This window comes from Gymnodraco acuticeps, unplaced genomic scaffold (assembly GCF_902827175.1).
Source record: "Gymnodraco acuticeps unplaced genomic scaffold, fGymAcu1.1, whole genome shotgun sequence".
Lineage (NCBI taxonomy): Eukaryota > Metazoa > Chordata > Actinopteri > Perciformes > Bathydraconidae > Gymnodraco > Gymnodraco acuticeps.
The window spans coordinates 1,927,870-1,939,572 of record NW_022990652.1 but is presented as its reverse complement, the minus strand read 5'-3'; the positions used below and the strand labels follow the sequence as shown (position 1 = coordinate 1,939,572).

The following is an 11,703-nucleotide window of genomic DNA, read 5'->3' as shown; positions in this document are numbered from 1 at the left end:
CCCTGACAGGCGGAGCTACCCAGTTTCTTTTTTTGGCTAATAAAGAAAACCTTTGAACTCCCACATGAATGTGCCGGAAAAATGTCTTTGTCATTAGAAGACAAAGAAACCCAACTCTAATTCAAACAAGGAAATAGTTCTCTTTCTTACCTGATTTGTGACTTCCTGCATGCCAGTGTCACATTCGACTCCAAGAGCGCATACTGAACGCCTGACACTGTAAACAAAGACATCACATAAAATATTAAAGCCCGTGTTCGTCTGGCTTACAGCATGTGCACACTGCAAAATCTGACATACCATGTGTCTGCATTGACTCTATCAATGTGAGTTACAGTAAGAGACAGAAGCACAATAACATGACCATACAAGGTTTAGGATCCTGAGGACTGAGGAGGCTTTGGCGCACAGCATGAAGAGTCTCCAGTGTTTTCTTTTTCTGGAAATGTTTCTTATCACTAGTCAAATCATATTACTCAGCACTGTGTTAAGTTAATAGTGCTGATCCCACTGACAAATGACACCAATTTGGCCAACTTTGAGCTGCTTTCTAATTATTGTCTTAATGTGCTTTGGACAAAAAGACAAATTATGTGACGAAATACTTTTCACGACCATCCTCTGCTCCAAGCCTTACTTCACAAAGTCCAAACTGAACATGTGACTAGCGTGCTTTGGGCTTTGGAGGACTTCACAAGTACTCTATTCCTCAAAATACATACTGTCCCCGTTGAAATGGGATCTAGTAGTAGTAGTAGACGGAAGGCCATCATTTACAGACATATTTCCCACCCTCATATGAAGTCGAACCTTTGACATGTGTAGGGCTGTGTATTGGAAAGACACCATATGTATCATGATTTAATATATTGAGGTATATTGTGATTCTGTAAGCATGGCGATCTATTGCGTTTTTTAAAATATTTTTTTAGAAAAACTGACATGGTATAAAGAACACATCATTTTAGGCATAAAACCCACGTAAAAATTGACTTTCATTCAAACATATAACAAAGAACATTAAGTATTGACTGAGTTCATCCTGGCTGTTATTACAATTTAAAGTTAATTAAGTTGTTGAGAAACCATTACAAGACCTCAAAAAACTAAATATTGCGATTCAATAGATGTTTTCGAACACTCCAAAGAAATTGATTAACCTGTGGATCTGGAAGCAGTTTGCTATACACATGTTCACCTTTTGAATTATGTCTACACTGTCTAGCCATGCAAACAGCTTTGGTTTCATGTGCTGCAGTTGAAAAACATCCATCTCTGGGTTTTCTGTCTCCACCCTTACTGTATATGATGTGGGTGAGTAGAATTTAGTTTATGGTGTTCACAAAATATAATTTAGCAATTTCAACGGGGACTATGTCATGATTTCCCACCACACCTATAGCTACATTGCTACTCACACTTGTAACTGGAACTATATTAGCAGCAATGTAATCTAAAGTAAGTATCCAATAATGTGAAATCAGAGGCAATGTAAGGTGGACAGGGAGCGCTTGATTTACTCAATACAACGTCCATTGGTACCAAAAGGATGATTTAAAAGCTGCTAAAGTATAAACTTGACATCATGCAAATTGGAAGGTAGTGTTGATGTGCTGCAATACTAAGTGCAGTGTATACCTGAGCAAATATTTGCGGTGACTGAAGTGATTTGCCAGATTGATACTCTATCTGGAGCGTGTGTGTGTGTGTTTAGCTTGGCTCCATAATATGAAAGCTGGCATTTACAGTAGATGTGGAGTGGAAAAACATCACTTTGACTGCCAGCCTGCCACGCACACACCTTCGTTAATTCTCAACCTCAATCACTCAGGCATGCTCACTCCCTACTGGCCTCTGCTCCCTAAGTAACAAACAATTTGTCCCGCGTTTGAGTTTTGTTTTTCTTCTTAATCTTTAAAAAACAAATGTATGTTTAGGTCACAAGTTTAACTGGCATTGAATTTTGAAGGATACAACCTAAATCATTAATTTGGTTCTAAAAAAGGTATTTTCTGGTCACTTCAAACCAGACACGTGAAGCTTTTTGGAGATGTTGTTTTTTAATTTGCTGTATTGGTATATGTATGTTAGTTTTCCCTATTGAAATAACCTCATGTGTCCTTCAGGGACCAACTAAGTTAATCTTAAATTAAATGTTACACATACTCAAGTTGGAGGTTGCACTGAAGGCCTTTTCAATACTTGGTTTTCACTCACACCTAGCTTGCTGTCCTTCTGTTATTTTAGTGGCTGCACAAAATGAAACAGCTGGGGAAAGAGTAGCGAAGTGCTCCACTGTGATTTTGTGGCTACATTCGTGTGTTTCAGTGGAGGAGACACAAAGAAAGGAGGACAATGAAAGCTACTGAGAGTTTTTAGTTTTAATAAGCAAATGAAAGCCTGTTCCTTCTGCTGTGGTGTGTACGGGAAACAATTTGTCATATGTAACACGAGGCATGGTTAATAAAACTGAGCTACTAAGACAGCGGTTATTTATTGGACACGGCGTTTTGGATTGCTCATTTTGCCAATTGAGATACACCAAGCAATCTGTCATTTATCCGACCTTTCACCAGAGCAGGACATGGGTTCTCTCCCTCCGCTCTGTCAGTAAATGTGGGGCGGGCAGTAAGATGCCTTCGTCCAAACTGATTCATATATATGTATGTAAACCAATTAATTAACATTGTTTTATATAGATAATAAATATATATACTAGGCAAATGTAAACAGTATAACATAATATTTCATCAGGTATGAACATACCATTAGATTTTCCATTAAATGTGAGCAAAATTGTTTTTGTATTGTATCTCAAATGTATCCTAAGAAGAAAGGAAATCAGAATCGGACAAAATCTCTATCAAAAACTCACAAAAGATCTATAGTTTACCAGTAAAAGTTGTAATTCAAGCTTTTGAAATGCACATTAGCCGGTAAACCTTTTCTGGTGTTTGTTTAGAAGACACTTTTGTTTATGGCCCTTGCAGTTTGGCAACAACTTGTTGCAGTGTTCTCACAACCAGGCAACAACAGAGGGTCAACGTTCAAAATCAAGGAATTCCTCCTTAAATGTAAAATAAAATATAATCTTCCTCTGTCTCTGTTTTTATTGTTTCTCCCTGTGTCAATCTTTCCATCCATCTCAGTTTCAACCAGATTTTCTTTACACACACACCTTGGTGCAGTGCAAATGGTTGGCTGGTCTGAATGTGTGTATTCATGTTTTATTGGCAGTGAAGTACATTATTCCCCAAACCCGCAGCGTTCCACTCATATCTGATTCTGCCTCTGGCAACACGGCCCGACCCGGCCCAGACACACACGCACACACACACACACACACAAAACCACACACACGCGTGCACACATACACACGCACACACACACACACACATAAAACCACACACACGCGCGCGCACACACACACACAAAACCACACACACGCGCGCACACACACACACACACAAAACCACACACTGTATTCACACAGGATGGCTGCAAAGTTCTCGTGACATTGAGAACCGAAGGCAGGGTGGACCCAGAAAGTGCAAGCTGGACGAAACTCAGTACTTTCTAAACAATAAAAAAGGACCCTGGAGGGGTACAATTAATGGGAAGGGAAAATTCTGATATTTTAACCTAAGGGGCCAAGGGTGACTGTCCTCATTGTTACCGTGATATAAAGAGATGCAGTAGTAATGAAGAGCGTTTAATACAAAGAGGGAAATGCAGTCTTCAGAGAGAGAGAAATAAAAAAAGATTTCTTAATGCCAAACAGATCCCTCAAGGGCTTTGTGAAAAAAAAATGATTCTTCTAACAATAGGATTATTGTTTGCAGAGTAAAAGGTTTACATTTAAATTGGACAGAGAAAGAACCGTGAAAACAAACAACAATGTGTTTAAACAAACAAATCGTCTTGGATTTATGACATTTTAGATGCGTTTCCTCCCTCTTTTCTTCAGCAGTAGCTTTAGGTCCCACAAAGTACTTTGAGTTAAGATAAGTGCCCAAAATAGTTTCCCCAAAGGCATCCGTGCCTGATTCTTAACAGCATGTGTGTCCTCTCTATGTGTTTTAAATCTGTCCTTGGGAAAATGGCGTTCTGCTTGGTGTGCATGCATACCTTCATCAGGTTGGATCTGAGCACGAATGGGACGCAGCGACCAAGATAAAACCCAGATGACTGTCAGACACACAGGGCTGGACAAAAGGCCTGGCATCTAGAGATAGAAAGAAAGAGGGAGGAAATGATGTAGGAGTTATTTTCAAGCCTAAAAGGTTTGGCAGTAAGCATCCACAACATCATCATTAGGAGCACATTTTGTAGTAAGTAAGTAAATGGGTACGGAAAGAACCAATGCTTGGGAAAACAGAAAGAAATGTCTCCTTTCTTCTGATCAATTTTGTCCAGAAATACACAGCAATGTTAAAATAGTTTGGTAACAAGTTGCCATGTTATCATTTCACAAATCTGTCTGACTGTTCCTTATCATTGCAAATTATATTTCACTATAAAAGTCGAAATAAAATGCAAAGACAATGGTGTAGAAAGCTGGCTACAGCCCATATTTTTCGCCAGTGACATCGTACTGTAAGTGGAAGTCTTTCTCAAAAATTAAGAACACATTTCGAAGGAAATGATGTTGGAAAGGATGTTCTGTTTCCACTGGCTTTACTCTACCCTGACATTCTGGGAAATGTAAAGTCTTGGTTATAGTTGGGCTGGAGAGAACCGATCCAGTTTTAGCTTTGTACCATAAATCAAATCTCAACATTGACTTCTATTTAATTTAACCAAGATGTGCACACTGCAAAAATAATGTGCCTGTAGAATAGATACAGTGTAGTTTGTTAAAATGTATTTGATAGTAATGGCTTGTAAGCAGGACATCTGTCATCATACATGTTATAGACCTTATCTAAATTCAATAACATTTAAAGGGGCCCTATTTTGTTCATTATCAGGTTCATATTTGTATTTGTTGCCCTTACTATGACACTGTGTTTCCATGCTTTAATGTTAAAAATGGTTTCAGTTGTCTCTTGTGCTGCAGCACCTCTTTTCACTCTCTGTCTGAAACCAGAGCCCAGTCTGCTCTGATTGGTTAACTGGCCGGCTCTGCTGTGATTCATCCACAGCTTAAAGTTATGTCGGAAATGTCTGGTCCCTTAGCCTATCACGTACAGTGTGATAAAGCACAAGCCAATAGACGCGTAAGAGTAGTGAGGTCATTACGATACTGAAGTTAACAAAGAAGTCCAATGGAGGCGTTTCAGGCAGGGGGGGAAGTGTGTGGGAGAGAAACTCCCACTGGAGAGAACTTTTAAGCCTTTGCACACCATTAACATGCAGAAAAACCTATACAACACAAATAAATGGAAAGAACAGGAAATGCACTATACAACTGCTTGAATTAATGCACACAATGTTCAAATATTGCTTACTGCACAAATGTCATATTCTATAATTCACTGTATTCTATTTCGCTGTAAATTACTGCTTTATTGCGTTCTAACTATATATTTGTTACAGTGTTCTTAATGTAGTTCGCTATCTGTGTACTTTTTAAAAAAACATATTTTATGTATGCACCACATCAAGTCAAATTCCTCGTACGTGTGAACCTACCTGGCAATAAACCCGTTTTTGATTCTTTACGCAATTACATAAAAAATGAACTGATTTGACTGGCTATATGTATTTCTATTTATAAACATATAATACAGAGAAACAAGGCATTTTTACGGATATGACACAAAAAGGAAAGGCAGACATCATGAAATAGTTCAAATACATCAGACATTTCTTCCTGAGTGCAGGATACAGTATGTTTGCTGTAGCAGAAGAATGGTGGCCATGGAGTTATGGACGTATGATGTGATGCTGCTGATATTTATATCTCCATGGGACATTCACATCAGACATTGTGTGTGTGTGAATGTGACAAAGTGTGAAAGACAATGTGGTGTATGTGTTTGTGAGCTGCTAAAGCCCAAAGTCACAAAAAACAATACACGCTTATTATCTTATCTGTGGTGCCCTTTCTCTTTATAGAGCAGCATGTGATAAACACACTTTTAATGGCACCTCCGCAGCCAGAGTGGGAGATTAAAGGCCCATAAGAGGCTTTTGTTACGTCTTTAGTGAAGTCCTTTTCCTGTTCAAATAGGACGTTATGTCATAAAACGGTGACTGACTGAAGCAATACCAAAGAACAATGTTTTTGATAATGCACTATATGGCTTTCTAGTCATTTATGGGACACAAATATAAAGAAATCGATATGACCGAAAGCCCTAATAGCAATCACATGGTACCAATAGATTGTCAATAACTTTTCATAATTAATAATAGGTATACAAATATTTACAAAGTTTCTGAAGCACTATTTTTTTATTTATTTAAATATGTGATTGCAGCAACTGTCAAATGACGCATGATGGATTGGGGATTTTTTTTTTTAAATGACTCTATTAACAGTGACAGAGAAAGACAGAAAAGACTGGAAAAAGATCAACTACAAATACAACAAGAAGAAGGAAAGAACATTTAAAAGGTGTGTGTTGTAACTCCATTTAAAAGTGTGTGTTGGTTACGCTGAAAGCAAGGTGTTCAGCAGCATTGAAGAAAATAGTGTCTAATAGCGGTGTTGCTCTCAGACGGCTTATTATTCTGCTTTGCGTGTTGAACGGTGCAATGTCGTGTCTTTAAGAAACGGGACATTTTCTGTGGGTTGAATCTGGTGATGTCGGCACAAAGAACTCACTGCTTTTATTTCTCTCAATGTCAAACAGCGTTCTGCACCACAAAGAGAAAAAGGTGAATCACAGTGTCGTTACCTTACTAGACTTTGTTTCATATATTCAGTCAGTGTGGCTCATCAAACATCAAGTGTTGAACGACTTACGTATATATTCTGAAACTGCAAAGGTGGATGCATCAAAGAGGCTTCTGGGCTGCATTCACATTGGCGTTGAGGTGATTAACGCATGGTGGAGGTGTGGAAAAAGTTCAGTCTGTTATTTCTGGTATTCTCCACGCTCAAATGGAGAGGAGGATTCCCGGTTTTCTCCGCAATTCTTCCTATTGTGGTGTTACTACAACACATTGATTCAATTTCATTTAAATCCGGAAACGATCAACATCTTCTGAAGATAGTTTGCCTTATTTAAGTATTTATGCTGATAGATTTTAAACGGAAAATCAACACATTGTGATAGTAGTTGTAGTTCTTTGAACATATGCTCATACCTTAAATGTATATATTTATTTTGGGTGTCCCAAGACCTATATTTTGGTTCTCTTCCTTATACCAAAGGACTGAAAAAATACGCTTTTACCTTTCAGAAGAAACATAGACTTTATAAATGCCATGGATAAATTCCCTTTTAATGATAAACACACAGTACGTAACAAACGTATGCATTAAGACGTGTCAGAGGGAAGTGGCTGCCATAGTGGGGCGGGCTGGAGCAGTTTGGGGGTCTGTCCAGACCAGTGTTTCTCAAACTTTTTCATGCCAAGGACCACTTAACCAATAAAAAAACACTCGCGGACCACCTAACTCCACAAATATCCCAAAACACATTGTTTTTTACAAATCGCCTGAAAATGGTACAAACAAGTGGCAACATGTGTGATGAAGGTGTTTATCTGGGCTATATCGTGCAATTGAAAGTGAAACTTAAGCTCGTTCCATTGCGGAGATATTCCCGCGAGAGTGCGGAAAACTTAAATTAATTAATTTATTTCAAATGTGAAATTTTACCAATATACTCACGGACCACTAGGGGGCGCTCACGGACCACCAGTGGTCCGCGGACCACACTTTGAGAAGCACTGGTCCAGACAATGTATATTTTTGGGGGACTTGACCATCTGATGATGATCTGGTTCTCAAGCTAAGCCCAAACAGACTGCCTGCCCCTTTTATGTCTGTCCATGTTGCATCACATTGACTTTTTACAGTTGAAGCACAATTTGCACGCAAAATGTGCTGACAGAAAATGATTGTATAGACAGTTTTGGAGACCCTTTGGCGCTAGTGGTGTATGGAGCAGCAGATAAAAACCAAAACTCCAAAGACTGACAGCAAGTCATGCAGCACATTACTGCACTTTGAGGATGTATGGCGTCTCTGGTGGTCAGAGAGAGTCTCAAAGAAAAGTTGGCTGTGAGTTTCATTAGTTGAGGTTGCAACTCAACCTCAGAAATATGATGAGTCATAAATAGTGAAAGACAGCTAGAAACAAAAGAATGGAACAAATATGTGTTGCGCCGCAATATGATGGAGGACATGTCAAATAAACAAATATGTTTATCCCGAGGTGTTGCTTTTAAATTGTACTTGCTTTGAAAACAAGAAATTGTCAAAATAAATGAAGTCAAGCATGAGAAAAAAACGTTGTCTCTGTCTCAAATCATTGTTACCTTCTGAATGCTGTGGGAAGGTTCTGCATTGTTAGTGGCTATCAAATGCAGTTTTGTAAGACCATGACAGATTGCTTCCTTGACAGTTGTGTGTGTGATACTGGACTGCACAAATAAACTGGACTTCAACGATTGATGAAGATTATTATCTTTGGCAGTGAAATGAAACCTGCGACCACAAGAGGCCAAACAGATCATCTTTGTTTAAACCATAGCGTAAATATCATCAACTTTTCATCAGGGGAACAAGGTGTTAGGTCTGGCTCATCTAAGTCATGCGAGGCTGCCAATGTCTAAACAATGACGACGACATGTTTGGTGAGTTATAAACGCGTTGCTGTTGTTGATGGTAAAATAATGAGGGTGATAGTTTGACAGTTGTGGAAGATAAAAAAGACGAGGATATTTGGTGTAAGCAAACAGGGACACTATCAAACTAAAGGACAATGTTGGAACCTGCAGATAATATGTTTCAAGCCAGATTAGAACAGTTTAAAAATGCTTATATCTTCTTTTAAGGTAGATTTTTCTGCAGGATTTCTGCAAAATTGGGATTTCACAGTTTTCAACATATTATATTCTGTCCTGCTTATTCACAGCTGCAGTGCATGTGATGTGAATGTCACCAGCTGACAGAAAGTCAACACAGACCCAAGTGGTTGCCAAGCAAAGCAATTTTGTTGAAACTCACAAAGTTAGTTTCAGACTGAGGGAGGGAGAGTGTGAAAAATAAAGACGTTTTTCAATATTTGAGCATGCAACAAGTTAAAATATATAATACAAGTATGAACTTTTTAAATACAGATGATCTCAAACACAAGCAACCTTATACAAACACAGTTCCATAAATCCATCTCCCTTTTTACCCTATATGTCCTCGATATATATCTTGTTTTTTCACCATACCCACATTAATTGGCTCAGCTATGTTTTAGATTACTTCTCCACAAGCGCAGTTAAAAGCTAAAAAGTTTGATCCCACTCAATAAAACACACCATTAACAACTTAGAGACCGTGGAAATGTATCAAGGCCAATTTAAAACACGCCATTCGTCAATCTTGTCACTTTGGCTTTCACAACCAAATGTAACAATTTACGAAATGGACATCCAGCACGTTACTACAGATTGATCGATGGAAAAGGAGGTGATGGAAATCATTAATTCATGTGCATCCGCCAAACAACTGATGAAGAAAACTGAGCACTTCGGAAAGACAAAAAAAGAAACGTCTACCAAGATCTTGAACGCTTTTTAGGGGAGCTGCGATGACCTCGATTACCAATAGTCTCTTATGATGTAGCAGGATAGTGTTACATTCACCACTACAGCACTGTAGCTTCACTTCAGCAATTTCAAATCTCACCAACTCCTGTCTCCCTCACTTGCTTACATTCCTCTTCCTCGGTCCAGTCCTCCTTTCACGCTTTCTTAAGCTTCTGTACATTCAGTACATTCTGTACCTTAAAACCCAGGCTTATATACTGGTCAATTTGTTTGAATTTACACAGACACAGGACTTTGACCGAAACCTCCCACTCTAATCAAACTGCCAAGAAGGAGCAAACAAATATGATATGCTGTATCGTGCTGACAGCGATTGCAAACTGGCACAGGTTCAATACAAAAATCGAAATGGATTTGTGCAGGCAGAGGACCAACCACTGGGATCAAGTTAACTGAGATCAGCGTCTGGCAGTCTGCCTGAGGTAAATTGTTGTAAAGCCTAAGCCCCTAAAAGCTAGGTTATTGAATTTCCTCTTAGCAAAATGCTCTGGGAAATGTTAAGATCCCACCGGTAAACATTCATGCAGGAAATATGTCAAGAGCTCTTACATTATTCTGAAAGGTTAAACGGAAGACGCGGTTCTGGTTTGCTCAACCATTGTCACGGTTGAAAGAAATAATAAAGTTTGCGGTTTTTTCCGAATTACAGATAAACCATACTGTTGTTGTTTGTTGTTTTATCCTTTCAACATATTCGGTTTATGATGCATGGGCTCTGTGGAGAATCATTTAGCTGCTTTTTCGCAACATAATATTTGCGTTCTGTGTGAAAGTATTCTTGACAAAAACATTTTACTTTCACAAACAAAGTCGGGCTGCTCAATTAATCGTATTTTAATCGCGATTACGATTATGGCTTGCAACGATTACGAAAACAACGTAATCAAAATAAAATGATTATTTTTCTATTATTATTATTATTATTATTATTTTTTTAAATTATACTTAAAGTTCAGGGTAATCAACTGTTAAAAACATAATGTTCAACATTTTTTTTCTTCAATAAATGGATGTTTTCAATGTCAATGAATAATCACATTTAATAATCACAATTACAATTATTGACCCAAATAATCGAGATTATGATTTTTGCCATAATCGAGCAGCCCTAAAACAAAGTGCCTCAAGCTGAGTTATATGTTGAGATTTCTGGCCCTTAAGCATATAGGTAACAAACTAAGAATATATTTTGCTTCCTCTACAACATTTATCTTGTGAATAAGCAGTAAATATTTGTCCGTGAGATTTAAAATGGGTTAAGGGAATATTGATTTAAGTTCTTGTCTCCAAAGTCTAGCCTCACGGTACACCCAAAGGACACTTTTCCTTTCTGTCCACTACTTTCAGTCCGTTTCGATTACTTTTTTCAGACATTGAAGCAGTTTTTTTTTTCTCTTAGTCTAGTCTGCAGACAGTCCTTGGCTACTGTTTTCCATCCCTCTAAGGCCGGGATGTTCAGGGTTCAGTAAACATGTTTAGTCATACTTTATAATGGCTTACCCTCTTCCCTTTCCTGGTACCCCTCAGAGTAACTAGAGATGAGAAAATGCGGGCGGCATCTCCCTGCACCTTTCCTTCACTCCTGTGTAATATTTCCATTCAATCAATTAGCTCTCTCTTATCTCTACCTCCCCCTCACCATCTTTAAAGATCTGTGTTCTCCCTCCCATGCCTGTGTCTTCCTGCAGTGGCCCTCTTTATTTTCCATCTCTAATGCCACAGTACAAAGTCCCGTAAACTCATTTTCACAAAGGTCTCCTATTCTGCTTCCCCTAACACTTGAGAACAATGCTGTTCCTTGAGGACACGCTGTTAATCTGTCCTACCAAATCCAAGCATCCTGTTTTTACTCCAGTGTCAGTTGAAACTGCTTCATAAGTGTTATTTTCTAATAGTTTGAATAGTTGGTCTGTTCTTGGTAAGTATGATGGGCATGTCTAGAATGACACGTTCCACCAGAAATGGAGTAACAACAATTAG

At 38.5% G+C, this 11,703-nt stretch overlaps 1 long non-coding RNA gene across 1 annotated transcript in view; it reads right to left on the bottom strand.

Moving 5' to 3' along the window:
- Positions 1–149: 149 nt before the first annotated feature.
- The window catches only part of LOC117554915, a 48,610-nt gene continuing 37,056 nt past the window's right edge, over positions 150–11,703 (bottom strand). The window contains exons 2-3 of the long non-coding RNA XR_004570335.1: positions 4,129–4,225; positions 150–217 (exon numbers count right to left, since the gene is read on the bottom strand). This is a non-coding gene — a long non-coding RNA (uncharacterized LOC117554915). The remainder of the gene's footprint in view (positions 218–4,128; positions 4,226–11,703) is intronic.